At 38.1% G+C, this 18815-nt stretch overlaps 1 protein-coding gene and 1 long non-coding RNA gene across 2 annotated transcripts in view; both read right to left on the bottom strand.

Annotated features, from left to right (window-relative positions):
* LOC108446006 overlaps positions 1-11764 on the bottom strand; it is a 25964-nt gene extending 14200 nt beyond the window's left edge. The window contains exons 1-2 of the long non-coding RNA XR_001861113.1: positions 11752-11764; positions 1079-1084 (exon numbers count right to left, since the gene is read on the bottom strand). This is a non-coding gene — a long non-coding RNA (uncharacterized LOC108446006). The remainder of the gene's footprint in view (positions 1-1078; positions 1085-11751) is intronic.
* Positions 1-18815, bottom strand: part of UBL3 (ubiquitin like 3) — a 60512-nt gene that overhangs the window by 26879 nt on the left and 14818 nt on the right. The gene's annotated exons all lie outside the window — the stretch shown is intronic.

The following is an 18815-nucleotide window of genomic DNA, read 5'->3' as shown; positions in this document are numbered from 1 at the left end:
TGGGCGAGGTCGCACGGTCCCTGAGCCAGGCTTCCCTTAACCAGGACACAGCTGACATTGCTCAACAGTCTCAGTAATTAAATAATAGTCATGAAAATATTCTTCCATCGGCATATATTTTCACTCAGAAATTAACTGTGTCCAAACGGTATTCTGAAAGTCTTTGGTGAGAATTAAATCCCAAGAAACATAGAAAAAGTTCTTAAACAACCATGCCAGGAAATGTTTCAGTTCCTTTTGAGCTTGAATTAAGCTAAAATTTACAAATCGTTGTTCAAGAATCTTTTCAAGTTTAAGATAAATGTCCATATGCGGCTCTGAGAGCCAAGAGTCTTTCCACGGTTCCTCCATAGTTTAGATATGGAATAGCAAAACAAAAACAAGAAGAGAAATCCAGAGTTTCCAGAGTTTTCTCACAAATCAGTCGCTTAGGGATGGGGGATCGTTCTGCCTGCATTTTTCTCCACCATTTGTTACAGTTGGGGTACTGAAACACACTGTATCAGACAATGAGGCCCGTGGAAAGGAAATATATATGGACCCATTCCTGATAGATGTTTCAGAGCATGGCCGGGGCTCTGCCGAGGAACTCTCAATCACGGGACCCCAGGGTCCTTGGCCGCGCAGGGAACACAGACCAACCAATGGGGAATGAGGCTGACCAGGGGCAGGGAAACCCCGTGCCTCCCCCCAGGGCCTCTCTCCCAGGGCTACATGGCAGGGGGGAGGGCCCCAACAACTTGCCACCACAGTAGGCAAGTCCTTCCAAAGCAGACTGTGTCTGCCTGGCAAGGTACCTTAACCTTTTTCATCCACACAAGAGTTTTCTTCAAAGAAAATCAGATTTTAGTGAAGATGGGTAAAAAAAATCATCTATAAGAAAAGCTTTTCAGAGCTGTCTTCTATTTTCATTTGTCTTATATGTCCAGAGCCTACACAAAAACCATCAAATTACATAAAAATGCTTCATTCCAGCCCTTCAGGAAAATCTATCTTCATACAAATAGCACAAATTTAAGACCCAATTGATATTCAGGCATCTTCTATGCATAAATATCCTCTTGGTCTAGGCTCTCACTAAATCCTTACCACAAGGAGAGAATAGTGATGCCTTCTTGAAGGCAATACAGTCTTTTAATCAGTAGTGATTATAAGCAACACCAGTCATGGCTCTCAGTTCTTACTGTATCAACAACTACATTATAACAAGCCATCTGCTCTGTGTCAAAGCAGTGAGTAAGGTTGGCTTCTGTGAATCTGGGGCAACATGTGTTCTAGCTTGCATCTTAATTATGGTTTGCAAAACGCTGCGTACGGACAACCACAGAGGTATGTCACTGACAGCTCCCCAAGTAGCTATGATTCTTACCTTTAAAGCAAAAAGGAATTAGTAATACGTCCCTGAACTTACTTATTTCAATCTATATACATAGGCAACAGGAGAATACATAATTTAATATGCTTTTCTTCTCATACATTGTGAGTTTTGTTAGAATCACTTTAGACCTAAGTCGTATTCCAAATCCTAAATTTTCCTGTCCTTATGTTTTTCACACATGTGCTCAATACAGCTAGTACACAGGACTCGCCACCTCCGCATGTCCAAGTCCTCCAAGAACTGGAGATGACCTGACTCTTCTCATTTTTCTTTCTTGTGTACTCAGACTGTTAAGGTTTTTAGGATAGCTATTTGTTATGCTTGACATATAATATTACTTCCAGGATACAGGGGAGACGCTGATTTAAAATTAAGAGTATTTTATTTATAGTTCCACAAATGCTATAATAGATTTTAAAGACCCTCTAACCCTCTATTTTAATTAAGGAAAAGGCATGACAGTCTAGCATCAACTGACCACATTATGAAAAATCTAACTGGTATATAACTAGCTATCGTTAGAGAAGAATGATTCCCCAGACAATTACTAAACTTTTGTAATTATCTCAATTGAAGCCTTACTTTGATATTACAAAAAACAGAATAAACTCTCACATAAACTAACAAAACAAAAGGCTGTCTTTCTTATTGGGGTTCAACATGATCAACTCAAGAACTGTGGACAGACATCCATGTCAGCTACGATGAGCTATATATATATAAAGACATTATTTCATTAGAGGGAATAAAGATGCTATAGTTTTGCATTTCTTGTTGTGACATAATAAAGTTAACGGGACCATGCTTTTGGAGAGAAGAAGATAAGAATAGAATTTAGCAAGCTCTCTGTCAGGAGACACAACATCTGTTAGTATTGATCTTTTTTTAGGGAAATATGTACATATATATATATTGGCTGAATGTGAATTCTGTGCATACAACCTGATGCTAACAGTGTTATGGTTCAAAAGTTCCCAGTTATCAGGCAAGGATTTCCTAGCTAATTACCAAGTCAAAATTACAGCACAGTAGTAGAATTGTAGATATAACCACTTCTTACAAAGGGTCTAGCACATACACACAAGACAGCCTAGAAAAACACAGCTGCTCTATAGGAAGAGAATGAAAGTCCACATAGTCAGTTCTATTCCATTCTTCCCTATCACTTTGGGAAGACAAATAATTACACAAAGCTGAAAGGAAGATCTGGCATTTAGAAAGGAAAGTGTATTTGTCATACAAAACAGCTATCAAGAAAACTATTGTGTTAAGTTGTGCATGGCTTGGGCAACTATTCAGCAGAGAGTCAATCAGCATCAACCTGTGACAAGTAATACTGTCCCTTACTGGTGCCAGACACAGCTATGGCATCATCCACTTTTCACATTCACATTCTCATTCAGAAATTACTTTTCAGCAAACATAATGAATTCTCATGTGCATATAACTATTTCATTGATTACTTCAACAAGCAAGACTTGTAACAAACAGCCCATCAAATCATACAAAATAAGTGTTGTATGAATACTATGCAGTATTTACACAACATATCAAGGATCTGAAAAGCTGGATAAGCATACATTACAGGACACTGTCTAAGAGCTAAACATCACCACATTACACAAACATTCAATCTTGTCATCTCATCAACGCATTTGTTAGTCTGTCTGACAGGTGAGTACCATGTGGGACAGTTCAGTTCCCTTTTAATCTGTACTGTAAGTGATGCTCAAAAAGCTTTTTTTTAAATTCAAGATTTTTTAATAAAGCTTGAAACCACTATAAAGCAACTAGACAAGGCAGTGCAAAGAGGAAGAACAAAGGAAATGTAGAAGTGGAACAAGATGACAGCTACAAAAACTTGTAGAACCCGGAAACTGTTTCCTTGGGAAGAAACCAAACAAACAAATCCAAAGCAAAACACAAACAGAAGATAACTACAAACAAAAAACCCACAAAACCCCAAACCCAACTCAATTCCAGACTGCAAAGAACACAGGAATAACATCGGCAAGGGAAACAGAACAGCAGCAAAAGGATGAAAATCAAGAACGGTGGTGATGAACACAGCCTGGAACGAGACTGATGGCCACCGGCTACAAACTTTGTAAAGCTATGTGAAGCCTATGAGGCTCTAAGCGATGAAAAGTAACTGGCCACAAATATTCATGGCCAAGCAATTAAAAATAAGTGAAACCAAGGTAATAATCAATTCAGTCTCCTGAGTTGCAAACCTTTCCAAGAAAGAGCCGTTAAATACACCTAACATGATATGCCCCAAATAAAAGCTTGGCCAAAGTACCTCTGAGGCAAATGTTAAGAAACTTTTAATAAAGTATCAAAGTTGCATTCTATCCTGGCAAAAACATGTTTCACATTTTAATGACTGCAGCACAGAGAACTGTAACAGACCATAAGCAAAACTCCTCTCTTCAAAACCCACGGTATTTTGGACCTTTCCAATACATGCCTCAAAGGTAGGATTACAAAGTTTAATTAGCTTTTTATGCAAGTACTGAACCAGCTGATCATGTTCACCTTCCTCCCCAAGTGCGTCAGTAAGTCATCAGGGTACTATTTGCTCTCTTGAAGAAGAGACCATTATCATGATTACCTGCTAACAGTCAAATCTCAAAACCCTTGGTGTCATCTTCTCAAAACAACGTAGGAAAGGTCGCATGAATGCTCTATGTTATGCAGCCTAGACCTTGCACTCTTGTACCCATCCACACTCTGGAACTGAGAACACACCTGTTCTCCATAATTCATCTTCTTTTCTTTAAATGTGAAGAAAATGGACTTCCTCCATAATAAACTAAAATCCTTACATTAATAAATGTGATCTTACTTACACTACACACATTTATGTACATTATACCAGGAAATATAATAGATTAACAAAACAGAACCGATCTTCAATACACTAAGCATCAAAACAAGAATAAGTTTTCAGAAGAGATAAGTCTCCATAAAGATATGATCTGAAACTTCAAAACAGTGAACAAACAGAAGTGCACATAAGAAAATAAATTAAGTAATAAAAAAGTGACTATTGTTGCTAAAAACCACTAGTTTTTTAAGCATTATACACATACTGAGTCAATCTGGTTGCATTATAAGAAAAAATAACTCATGCAATGCCACTGTGAAAAATTAAGACAAATTACCCATAGAATTCAGTTTCACGAATAGTGAGAATATTAGTAATACATACAATACTAATAATTGATGCTTTCACAAAGATAAAAGAAAATTGAGACAGTATTTCAATCCTACATTCTAGAATGCTTGTCAGGTCACAAGTTTAAACTTCTCATAAACTTCTGAGATACTTCCTTTGCAACTCAAATATTATTGGCATTTTTACAAAAGGCACCTCTATCTTTCCCCATTAAAAATGCTGCTAAATAAACAAAAGAGTAAAGTCCATATACCAGCAAGCACTTCCATAATTATTAATTATAGTATTACTTCTCAGTATTAATTCAACCTATGGAGAATATTAACTTGCAGATGGAGCCTTATTTTATCACAAATGTATTCTGGATATCTCAGAGAAAGGAGTAAAATTTTTATGGAGAGTCTCATTTCCACAGTACCATAACTGAAGAATATTTTCCTGCCTTCAATGACTGGTTTTGGCTCTTGAAAATTAACAGCTCTGTTTGACATAAAGCATGACAATCATTTTCACAAAGATTCTTACTAAATTACATCTTTTGTCTCATTAAAACAAAGTAGTAAATTCCACTGAATACTTACCTCGCACATCCTCTGTGTTCTTGAAATCTGACCATTAATTTGCCTCACTGTCCAAAGGCAATTTATATGGTTATTAATTCCTACAGCATTTCCCCACCCTTTTACCTCAAAAGAAGGATTAAGCATGTTTTTCATGTCCGAAAAGGAAGTAATTCAGCACATGGCATACCCAATTTCTGTCTATTTTGAAACATTGTATTTAGTCAAGAAAAAGTAACCTTTCATCCCCAAAACAGCATTTTTATCCTTGCATATACACGAAGTTCTCACTTCTCTTCAAATTTAAGGGTTAATAACAATTCACAGCTACTCAGACTCCATTATTTTCTCAGTTAATGTTTAATAGTAAACATGATTCATAATATGGTATTTCCACGTATAGATAAAGTTGAAGTCAAATACAAGTGCACTAAGGTGCACACTGGGAGGTTTGAAAAAACATTGACTTTGATCTTTCTTTAAATAGTGATAATCATTACCAAAAAACCATACATTACAGAGAAAACACATTTCTTCAGAACTCTGCAAATTGCAACATAAACCCAAATGTTTCTTGCCTACTAATTAATTCTTTTGTGGTTTGGTAACAGAGGGAACTTGCACAGAGGGAAGGTACTTGCAATAAGCTAAATACTATAGGGACATAAATCAAAATAGTATTTTACCCTACTCTGCTTCACAAGCTACATTCACAGACACTCATTAGTTAAAGACTTCCAAAGTTTCCAGAGGAAAATACAATGGTAAATAATACTTCCTTGTTATTATACTGTTTGTTTCCTCAAGGAAGGAAGTGTAACTGACATTAAAACCACAAGAGATGAAGTCATTATGACTCTTAGTTATTATTTTTTCCCCTCTCCCAACAAACTGAGCTCTGAATGGATGCTGAGTGTCCACCACTGATTCAACAGGAGAAGTTACAAGTGAGGCCTCTGCACCATTCCCATGTGCTTGTAGGTGGAAGTTTGACTTGCAGCCCCCCAGACTGCTGCTTCTGCTGCCTCCTAATAACGGGCTGAAGCCAAACAGATTCTCCTACAGAGCTGTTACTGCTCTATTGAAAAGCATTAAGAAGAAAACCAAAGAGAAATATTAAAGATGACAAGCTGCTAAATGGACCCCCTTCCATTCCCTTCTGTCTCTCCAGAATCACACACAGGCTGTCATAGGATTTGTCTCCTGCACATAAACGAGTGCCGACAGAAACACTAGGAAATACATATGGGGAAAAATTATCCTATAGGCAAAGCAGCAAGATGAACAGTTGGAAGCATAAGTTCATGACAACAGACCAAAGGTGTAAGCCTCAAATTGAGAATTTTGAAAACTGTGCCGTACCTGTGCACACTTGAAATAGTTTTAGTTAGACATAATGTCCCCAGAAAGGGGTGTAAAAGTACCACTCTCAGTACATGCTCTTAGTTTGAGCTTAAGAGAAAGAACAACATATATTTTTACCAGTCTTCCACAAGCAGTGGTTCAATGTGCAGAGAACCAGAACTGAACAACCAGCTTCCAAAATTAACAGATTTTAAAGACCTTATGACTTCTGATCCAGAGTGCTTAGTAAGAAGAACAATTTGTAGTTATTCCAACAGTACTTCAAGAACTTCAGTATATTTTTATGGTAGCTTCTTTTTCTTTTTTTTGTAACACTTAAAAAGTGTGCTCTAGCATAGAAACTCTATTACTAACCAAAATGTTTTCCCCTTTGCACATGGTTCAAGTATGAAAGCAGTACAAAACAAAGAACAAATATTTAATTTCTTGAAATACCACTGATTGTTTCCCTTTCCAGAAAAGCATTAAGTGCTTGTGAACTCTAAATACGTATCTTTTAAGGGATTAGATAATTCTATGTAAAATAAAGGGTTAGAGTTGTTTGGGTTTTTAAATGGCCACAATTATTTTAATTGCTTCAGAAACAACACAATTACATTTTTGTTGTATAAAACTGCACGTTGTACATACGACTCCAATCTTTCCAGAAAACATTTTTAGAGAAAAACAGACCCACATTCACTGCATTACTAACACATACAGATATCTGTAAAGATAGTTAACACTGACTGAGGTTTTCCATTGAAACCTTCTGCACAGACTACACTTAATATTCTGAGACCTACATCTGTGACACTGAGATTTTCAACTCTAGTTTTCACTTAAGATAGGGTTTGCTCTGTATGTCCAAAAGGAGGGCTGGAATGAAGTAACTGCTTCTGAAAAAAGTAAAGAAACAAGGAGAAGCACTTCCACTTATTTTTAAAAAGCAACTTTTTAAATTTAAATTAAAGTTTGAAACAACTGTATTAATACAAATGGAAAGGAACCTAAAGGTCCAGTGGTAATGTTTGAGTGATGACTATCTGCTCTTGTGAGACCGCACATGGAGTACTGCCTACAGTTCTGGGTGTCTCCAACAGAAGGACATGGAGCTGTTGGAGCATGTCCAGAGGAGAGCCACGAAGTTGATAAGAAGCTTAGAGCAGCTCCCTTATGAAGACAGGCTGAGAAAGTTGGGGCTGTTCTGCCTGGAAAAGAGGAGGCTGTGTAGAGACTGCACAGTAACCTTCCAGTACCTGAAGGAGGCCTACAGGGAAGCTGGAGAGGGACTCTTCATCAGGAACTGATAGGACAAGGAGTGATGGTTGCAAACTGAAAGAGCGGAAACTTAAGTTAGAGATTAGGAAAAAATTTTTCACTGTGAGGGTGATGAGGCACTGGAACAGGTTGCCCAGAGAAGCTGTGAGCATCCCAACCCTGGCAGGGTTCAAGGCCAGGTTGGATAAGGCCTTGAGCAACCAGGTCTGGTGGGAGGTGTCCCTGCCCATGGCAGGGGGGTTGGGACTGGACCATCTTTAAGGCCCATTCCAAGCCCTTAATGTTTATGATTATCTAACATAGCTACCTTCTAACTCAAGCAAAGAAAATTAACCTGTTTACAGTTATCTTGGAAACTGTATCAGAACACAACATTTAGTCTTTCCTGAAAGAGATACATTTTAAAGGGAAGCTTTGCAACAAGTCATCCTTTGCAGAAGTCATTTTAGCTGACAGCTTTCTGGTAATTAATTCATTGGCCCACATTGCTGTCTGTAGCTTAGGTTTATTTCCTAGTTCACAGTGAACTAGATGCAACTAGATGAAGAAGTAAATACTATTCAAGAGACCAACCATCCACAACAATACAGGTAAGTATACAACACTGAGGAGATCTTTCTATAAGCATTACATATCATATTCAGCTTCTCTCATGAATCATCCTATACAATTAACTTTACTTTTTCTAGGTGGGTGAGTTCTTGCTCCTTAGGAAAAACAGTACAAATCACTAGAAAACACATATTACATCACCTTTCCTGTTTGACTGGAACTTGTCAAGAAGCCAAAAACCAGTTTACTCCCAGAAGGTGAACAAAACCAGCAAGAAACCATTCTGATGACTGTTTAATCCCTAGTAATCTGCTGTGATCCTGGATGCTCTTTGCTCTCTCCACCTCTTACTATACTTCAGGTTCCTATGAATTTTCTTACTTATTTTCCTAACTTTTCCCCCTTCCAGCACTGTTTTCTTCTCATTATCTGCACCCAGTCCAAGGTGACTCATTTGTATTCACACATTTATTTGACACTATACATTGAAGCACTTTTCCTCAATTTAGTCTCTTACACATGTGACAATTCATTTCATCTGCAGGTAGTTCAGTCTCAGCACAATCCAAAGTAAGCTTGTATTTTGCTTTCAAACGTTTTCCTGTGTACCTACTCCTACTTGTACTTACTACTATTGTCCCATTTTTCTGACTTCTGTGAGTGAAGCCAGGACTCACTCAGGAGCACCTCACAATTTTCAGTTTGCCTCAAATATTATATTTGCCCCTTATGAACGTGGACAGACACTGTCCACCGTTTCCTTACTTATCTGTATCACAATATGGCCTAGAAATCAAAGTCTAGCACACTTAACTGTTACCAGAATAAACAAGCTGCCCCTTATAACTCAAGGTTGACAAGAAAATACAAAACCCTTACAGACAAACCACAAAGATGGCACTGCTCACTATTATTATGCTCAGTGGTCTTAGAATAACACCTATGTGTTGTCAAAATCCTTGCAGAAATTTGCAAAAGATATTCAACAGGTTAAAAAAATGGAAAATATTAGTTTTGCAATAAACATATACAATACTCTTTCTGAACAGAATGACCAGTATGGGATAAAGGTCAAGATGTACTCACTGGATCAGTAAGTGCACGTGCAGCTGCCAGTGAGAGACAAACAATCCAGCAGTAAACAGGAGTGTATAATACAAAGATAAGCAATCTATTTTTCATGAACTAGGGAAGAAAGAGACAGTGAATGGACATATTAAGAATGCAAACATTACGTGTATTATCTTTGCAGATCATTCTGAAAGCTCATAAAATGAGTCAGGGAAAAGAATACTGCAGCAACTGGAAAAAAAAAAAACAATGAGGAGAACCTGGACAGTACGAGCTATAGGGACAAGAAAATGTAATTTACTTTGAGTTCCTATGAAAGAAGAATCTGAAAGCTTTAGATGAAGATCTTATTAAGCCATCTCAATCACACCCATTCAAAAATGTCACCCAGATTTTACAGGCCCAAGTGATGATCAGAAAGCTGATACTGCTCATGTAACCAGAACAAAGGTAAAGCGAACAGCTTTAGGCCCAGTTCTGCTCAAGCTAATAAAAGATGTGTCAGAGGAGCAGAGGTTTTGGCCTGGACAAAGACAAGCCTGGACTAGAGGCTTTTACACAAACCCAGCGGCAGATGGTTCTCTGTGAACAAGGAAGCGCTTGGGAAAGTCGAAGCAAGGAGAGACAAAGCAAAGATGGGTACACAAAACACAACTGAGCAAAGTACCAAGGACAGAGTGTTCTGAAACCTCTACAAGAAAGCCTGGAGTGAAGGAGTTTGAGCCATCTAAAGCAATAAAGACACTGCAGGAAAAAAAGAGAAAAGAATGTTACAGTATCCCTGAGGGACAGACTTCCTCAAATCCATTATAACCCCAAGGCTGTAATTTATTGGCAATAGTGAGATATATACATACAGCTCATTTAGATGTTAGTAACAAGTGCATTATTTAATGAATATTGGACACAGACATATAATGTAGCTGAAGACGACATTTGTCTTAAGGATTTATAGGCACTAGAGTGGGCACAGAAGTTGGAACAAGTTTTGAGCCTTTTTGAGTTGTTCCTCGTAGGACAAAAACAATTGAAAATTACACCACATAAAATTGCAATTCCATCTTCAGGAAAGTAATACAGTAACTTGTATTAACACAACAGAAGACATTCTCTGAAGTATATATTAAGATGTTCCAAGGAAGTGATTAAAAATGTTCACAGCCCTTCAGGATTTAAAACTCAGAGATTTAAAAAAAAATTACAAAAATAAAAAAATTGAAGAGCCTCCAGGAGAAGCAACTACATAGGGAATATAAGACAAAAAGACAGCATTCCTGTCAAGATGGGTTTCAAGAAATAAAGTATGCCAAACCATCTGGATACAAGAGGGAGGTATTCCAGATTGAATCTTAATGTAGATCAGTTTACTGTAACCCTCTCTTCCATTTCTGTAGTTGTGTTCTTTACATCATTTATGTTTTCTATTTGAAATATTATAAATATGGTAGTGGGGTTAAATTTTATCTAAACCTAGATTTAAGTAAAAATAATTTCAAAGTAAACCTGAACGCTAAGGACATGAAGAAAGCTTATGAATGAGTCAAAAAAGTTTCATATAGATGAATGTAAAAGAAACCATAATGCCATCAGTATTCCCCCACCCTGTCCCCTAACTCAAAACTTCTCTTATTCCCATTTATGACTGTGAACTGTCATTCACTCTCTCACCCTTTTAATTCAGTAAAGAGCCTGGATTCAGCTTTTAGACAACCTCCTTGTAGATACTAGAAGGCTGGTGTAAGGTCTCCCCAAAGCCAGCTTTTCTCCAGGCTGAAGTCCTGTTCCCTCAGCCCCTCCTCATAGAAGTGCTCCACCTCAGTGGTCTCTGCTGAACATGCTGCAGCTGGTCAACACATTTCCTCTTTCAGTGCAGTACAGGAAACACTGCTCAAAGCTGGACACTGTACTCCTGATGCAGTCTACTGAGTGCCAAATAGAGGTGAACGTTCACTTCCCTTAATGCCCTGGTTTATGCTCCTCCTGCTATCACCTGGGTGCTGTCAGCCTCCACTCCTGCCAAGACACTCTGGCAGCTCATGTGTGGCTCCCGGACAGTCAGTACCCAACATACATCACTTCTGGAGGTTAGTCCACCCCACGTGCAAGACATCTGTTCTTGCTGAATTTTCTGAAGCTCCTGCTGGTTCATTCCCTTGGCTGACTGGGTCCCTCTGCATGGCAGCCCTGCCCTCAAGCAGGTCAACTGCACCTGCAGTTTGGTGTTCACAAGAGTTCACAAGGCAGGAGTGTCTCCTCTTCCAGGTCACTGATAAAAGATATTAAACAATCTGGTCCAACAACAGAGCCCTGCAGGTCTGCTTGTACCCAACCTGCAGGTTGGAAACCAACCATTAGGCACGACCTCTCAAGTTTAATGATCCAACCATGAGTTCCCTGTTTAACCAACCAGCCTACAGGCTCATCTGTTCGTTTTCCCCATTCCTGAGATGGACTATCTCTGTGCTTAGAGGAACTGGAATCTGTAAAAAGCCCTGATGAAGAAAGCTCAGACAAGGGAAGCTTCAGCAGCTTGGCAAGGGGCATGGCACAGTTTCCAGCTGGCACTGTAGGATGCTGCAGTCTACAGGATCTCCACCATTATCTAATTTTAAAAAAAAAAAATCCTTCTGTTTCTTCTCCTACCATATGTCTGTCTACAGAATACCTGAATTAACATTGTTTTCCCCACAACCATACCAGGGATGTTAGGGCTTTCAGGTCAGGCAAAAGTCCAGGGAAGAAAGGCATGTCTTATCAGAGTATTTTCAATTGTTAGTATATAAATGTACTTAAAAATTATTCTCATTTTAGTCATAATCCTTCCTTGGCACTGAGAATTAAATGTGCATTTAATATACCAATCCTTGGATCTCTTCAGAAAGACAAAAATATTGCAGGGAATAAATATCTGTTCAAAAAGTGATTTGGGATTTGAAGGTATTTTTTGTGCTTTTTTATGATTTCTTCCTCTAACTACTATGACTATGAAAAGTTCATTTTTTAATTCATTAAAACAGCATAAAACATATCGTGGCCCGTATCTGAAGAGAGGAAAAAAAATCCCAGAGTGTCATTTTCATTAGAATTACAATGTTCAGAAGCGTCACTTTCCTAGAATACTACCCAAATCCTTTACAAAGCTTTATGGGTGGTTTGGGCCTTTTCTTAGGTCATAATTTTATTTCCAGTATTGAAATTCTTTCTTTGAGTGACAGGCGTGGATTTTTTTTCCTGTATGTGAAAGGATCAAAACAATCACCAGGTATAAGCAGTCACTTGCATTCCCTTGATATGCAAATACTATAAACATGCTTTTCTTCACTGAGCCATTGCCTGTTCACACCTGGTATTGGAATGAGAGAGCAACACGGACACACACGAGCAGTCACAGAGTGAAAAACAGTACCCAATATACAGTCACACCACCTGAACTACTACACAACCTGCTGCAAGGCTGACACTGCTTGATAGTAGTCAGATGAAGGTACTGTAATCTAATGTGACATTATCCTGAGGGGCACAGGTCCCAGTGGCCCTGCAGGATTAAACTGTTGTGTTTTATCACTTCAGAAAATGGAAGGGCTTTTCAGAAATAAAGCCAGGGGAATAGACACTCAAATGAAAAAGTTTGTTATATACAAATAGCAAGGTACAGCAACAGTGTGGACATTCGAGTGAAGCACAAGACAGTGAAACACACATCACATGTTTGACCAGACAGGGACAAGATCACTAACTGAGGCCCCTTTCTTAGCTGATAACAAAAGCAAAGAGCAATATTCTGCTCCAGATCTCCCTCTTTTCCAGTAAGTAGTAGTACCAAATTCCACCAGGATGCATATTTCAGAGATGACAACTTCTCTTGCAATATCTGTTCTCAAAAATTTATGAAACACATGCAATAAAGCATTTAGAGAACAACTTAAAACAATTTCCACATCTTTCAATATCACTGACACCATTTAGATTAAATAAGGTATTTGCTGGTTTCTTTTTCCCCTTTTTCTGTTTGTTTCTTTCAGTAGCCTGAATGTTTAAAATAAAGTTTAAAACAAAACCAAAAGCAAGCAGCCAACCAACCAAAAAACAAAAAAAAAAACCCCAACCTAACACATTAAATGAAGTATTTAAGTGAACAAAATACAGGTTACTATACATGTAAGGAACAAAAGGTTAACTTGTGACCCAGAAAGTTGGATGGGAGAACATAACATTGCACATACACTTTTAAAGCACTTTTCCCTGTTACAAACAGCAAAAACAGAATAAACCTTTCCTTGTTTATTGTTTTTTGCCTTACAAAAATCTGATCAACTGCTCCTCTCCAAAGTTACACACACACAATAGCCCGTTTAGCATTTGGGAAGAATTATTTTCTTTGTTCCTATTTAGCAATCTCATTTCAATTGAAGTGTCTTGCTATTTTTAAGTCCCTCTTAACCCAAAAAAAAAATTACTTTCCTACTTCCACCCAAGTTACTGAGATGGCCATTTTTGTTGGTATTTCAGGTAAGCCTGATTTTCAATACAAATCTATACAATCACAACGATTCCATCTTCAGATGAGGGCAAACATTTAAATGAAGTCAGAAATGCAGAATGATAGCCTATTTTGGTAAAACTTCAGAGGTATCTCTTCAAGCTCCTATGTATAGGCAAACTCCCTATCCACCACAGATGCCAAATCAGTCATGCATGGACTTTAAAATACAAGGAATTCTGATGCAGTTTGGTTTCCAAGAGCTAAAGTATCTAACAGCATTTTTACCATTTTGATGGTGGCAAGCTGCAGCAAGGGAAATTCTCACTGCCCATGCAGATACAACCTTCCCAGTGAAGGTAGGTTAAGCTCTGGTCCTAAGAGGCTGCAGAATAAGCATCTTTGGGCACGGCCAGAACTCAAATGCACAAGGCTCAAGCAGCATGATCTGAGGTTAGCCCTGCTCTGAACCACCATCACAGCTAGCTCTGCTTTGGGCTACACACCTTCAGAGGTCTCTTCTAATCTTAAGACTCAAAATCTACAAATATGGATTTTCTTACTTTTATTTATCATTTGTATTAAATGCATTGCATGTATCACAGCACTGGTAAACTGAATAGAGCTTCAAAGTTCATGTTTGGCAGCCTCATCAACAGTTTTAAGCCCAGCTAGTAAGTTCTGGAAAAATGATTTATTATGGGTCTAGAACTATATCTCTGTATAACAAATTCTGACTTACAAGTTTTCTATGGGACTCCAAGAGTTAAAAAGAAAAAAAATCTTTTATTCTACCTTAGCACTTTATACTATTACTTCACTACTACAGCTGATAGCTGAAGGGCTAAACAAACAAAAAAAACATTTTACAGGAATAGGTGAACACCCCCAATGCCTCCCACACACATGCAATTACAGTTTTATTAAAACTCATGTCCTCTCTCAGACCAACAGATTTTTATTGCTACAGAAACACTGTTTCTCTGACTTACTTCCTCCCCCTTCTCCCAAAACAGAACCTGTTGGGAGATGAATGTCTGACAAATATGGCACCAGGAATATGAGAAGAGAGAAAGTATATATTGTATCAGAAAGGTATGAAAATGAAAGAAATTTATTTCCTAAACTCTCTTCTTGGTTATTCAATTCCATCAGAAGTCTACAATAGGAATAACTACCTAAAATGAAGACTATTTAGGAATTCATGTGCCTTTCATTATTAATATATTCAGTTCACTAGATAAAAAAAATTAGAAGAGTGCTTCTGTTTTGCCTGACAAGCAACTAATCCTTTAAGCTACGTTCACCGCTATGATCCGACTTGGAGATTGGCATTGTCTTAGTACATTGGTGGTTACATAAATGTAAGCAGGCTTGGAACTCTAACATTCAGCCTGCTGGTCTTTTCATTAGGAGTGTGCATTTTCTGTTACCTCTGGACTTGTGTGAACACAGGCTATCGATAAAAGGGATGCTCCCACTCTCTCCCCTTTGCTGGGGTCAGATCTAGTGACCTACTATCATCAGATGACTGGGTTTAAGCTGGACATATGGAAAAGCTTTGGGGGAATTTCTGGTAGATTACTGTTCCCTCAAATCACTCAGTGGCTAATTCCTCTGCAGGCAGAAGGACCACTAACTAAATCCTGCTATAAGGACATGGAGGAAACATGGCCAATGGAAGGCAAGTATTACATGGTTAATCATGTACAGACATGATAACTAGATGGGAAGGTAAAGGGAGAAATAGATTTTGTCTACTGGTTCATGTGGAGACATTCAAAACCCACCTGGATGTGTTCCTGTATAACCTGCACTAGGTGACCCTGCTTTGGCTGGGAGGTTGGACTAGATGATCTCCAAAGGTGCTTGGTTTGGCTGTCCACTTGCCAGGAACACAGATAAATGCACTGTCTTGCAATCATCTTATATACTCTGGCTTTAGCTACAAAGCTTCCAGTGAGATTTTGAAGACAAGGGCTGGGGCAAAGGAGATTTTAGAAGCATAGATTTGAGGTCCTTGATCTTCCTAGAATAAGCCTCCGATGAGCTGGGCCAATAAAGTTAAGCCAAAGCAAACAGCAGAGACTGGATGCAATTAATTCTCAAATTCAGTTTATCCAATTCACATACACATAAAAGCAAAGCAAGCATTTCAAGTATTTTGATACCACAGCTTGATTAGTAGCCCAGATGTACTCCATACAATAGCAACAAATTCTTGTTTCCATTTCACATGCATATCTATAGTTTGGAGAAACAAATGCTACTCTATCAAGCAAAATGCTTGATGCTACTCTATCAAGCTGTACAAAAACAGTGCTGCTGTTCTGGGAAGATCAGAAAATGAAGCTGGACAGGGCAAGAATATATTGGGATATTCATACATAACATTGAATGGAGAGGTTTCATGCTTTTAAGTGGTGCAAACGTGTAGCTAACACAGTGATGAAGAATAAACAAATAAGGACTTCTGCCTTTCCCGGCACAACAGTCTCACCCTGACTGAACAGAGAGAGCCAATGAAAGGAGCTTTGCCACTCTGAGTGATCAGACACAGCACACAATGTATTTCATGGAAATCCAAATCAGAAAATACAGCGCATTGCCTCAGGTAGCTTCTTCAACTGACTTCGGCTCAATTTTATTAAGGCATTATTTTGCAATTTAAAAAAAAAGCAGAATTCCTGTGGAAGTCAGAATATTAACTTCTAAAACTATGTTTTAAAGCCAGCTCTAAATTGCAGTCAGCAAAGAGCTGGTTTCTAATTCTAAATCATTTTCTGCAATTCTTTTTTTTTTCCCTGAATACAGATTGTTTTGCTGCAAACTGAGCAGCAGAATAGAATGATTACCTGACCTGCAATAACCTTCTTTCCAGGCTTTTGTAAATACCAACTTCTTTCCTTGTCTCATCATCCCTTATATAAATTATAATCAAGCACACAAACAACATAACACTAAAATCTGCCAGGTCACCCTGACACCGTTACAGAATAGATCTTTTTTATTGTGAAGACAACACTCAAAAACAGAGAATGATTTTAGCAAACTCTACTGGTCTAAATGACCATCCCAAGACACTCATGTAAAGGAAAATAGAGTTCCAAAAAGCTGTATCATCTCACAGGGTCAGATAAAGCAAGGAGAGCGCCCGACAGATTAAGTGAACGCCACGTGGGCTGGATGTCAATAGGATTAGAGTGGACTTTGGTTGCCGCGAGCAAAGACTCCACATGCCTCGCAGAGGGGTCGCTGCGAAGGCACATGGCTCGTCCTGTGGGGCAGCTCCAGACCTCAGTGGGAGGAGATGAAAGCCAAACCAGAGGAGTGCAACAGGGGAAAGGTTTCAAATACATTCCTCAGCCAGAGACTAAATATAAGGAAGTGTCAGACAAGCTATTGGAATTTCAGATCAAAATAAAAAAGCTTTTTGTCAACTCACAGAAAGCCTACTGTGTTATTCTTAAATGCACGCCTCCATCCAGGCAACAGCACAAAATGGACAGCTGGCTAAACCCATCCAGAAAAAAAATAAGCTTCTGGTGTATTTAACAGATGGTGACATGGGTTATGAAATTGGTCTTTGCCTCAGTCTCCAAATATTATTTTTAACATAATTGAGATATAATATTTAAACACCCTTAGAATAATTCTCAGATGAAACAAAACTAAGCACTTACTGGAGTGCATGTATGTATATAGATTCTATCCTATTCCACATTTCTGTTATCTGAAAATAAAATCTGTGCTCACAAAAGCGAGGAGTTCTAGGGTTACTTTATTGTACCTAAATATCATATTGCTTAAGAAAAAGAATTACAAACAATTAAAAATTTCCCCTCATTCATATAGCTACCAAGTTGTCTTCTACAAAAATGTTCTGGAATGTAATGCCATGCAACCACATGCAATTTTCACAGAGAAAATAGTAATGCTGTTAATCTTTGTTTTATATCACAAGATTTGGGAGGGGGAAGGAGATTTGTTTTTTATCAATAACAAAGATCATTCCCTTCTACTCCTACATAAATCAGTCTTAACCTTTTCACATGGCACAGGAAAAAATGAAGGTGTCCTCTCAAAAAAAATTGGTTTAAATTAGGCATTTTTCTTAAACTTGCAAATAGACGTCTGTCAATCCTGAGAACTCTTAACCAGCAAATTTAATGCCGCAAAAAACAACCTCAATTTGGGCTCAAGCTGAAGTAGCACAGCCCCATATTTCATCAATTTAAAAGGAAAGCAAAACACGGAACATAACTACTTAACTGCAATTCTTTATTCTAATGTTTAAAAACTCTGTTTGAACATGTCTAAGTAATAAATTTGTTCATTTACAGTGACTGTAAATGCTGAAATTACAGTGACATGTAAGACGCTGAAAAAGAAATGTGAATACACACTAAGGGAGGTTTAGATTGGGTTTCAGGAAAAAATGCTTCACTGAAAGGGTTGTCAAGCACTAGAACAGGCTGCCCAGAGAAGTGTTGGAGTCAGCATCCCTGGAAGTATTTAAAAGATATGTAGATGTGGTGCTTGGGGACATGGTTTAGTGAAGAACTTGGCAGTGTTGGGCTAACAGCTGGACTTGATCTTACAGGTCTTTCTCAACTTAATGCATTCCATGATTCTATAATTATTAGACTTCCAACATTCAAATATCTATCACTACAGGTTGGGCAGTCAATTCTCCCTAAATATGTAGTATGCTGATGCTACAAATGGACAAGCTACGTACTTCAGAGCCTGCATCAATTACCTAGGCTGACCTCTCCAATACATTACATTGGGTGAAACATTCTTTTCACATTAAAATTAAACCCTAGAATTTAACATTTAATAAAACACTGTGCACATTCTATTAACAGACATGTAACTCTTAAACATAAAATAATTTATTCATCATCAGTCTTCAAAGAGAAGGAAATAAAATTAAACGAAGACATACAATGCACAGATTTAGCA

Source organism: Corvus brachyrhynchos, unplaced genomic scaffold (genome assembly GCF_000691975.1).
Source record: "Corvus brachyrhynchos isolate BGI_N302 unplaced genomic scaffold, ASM69197v1 scaffold103, whole genome shotgun sequence".
Taxonomy (NCBI): Eukaryota; Metazoa; Chordata; class Aves; order Passeriformes; family Corvidae; genus Corvus; species Corvus brachyrhynchos.
The sequence above is the reverse complement of the archived record's forward strand: the minus strand, read 5'-3'. Positions and strand labels throughout refer to the sequence as shown.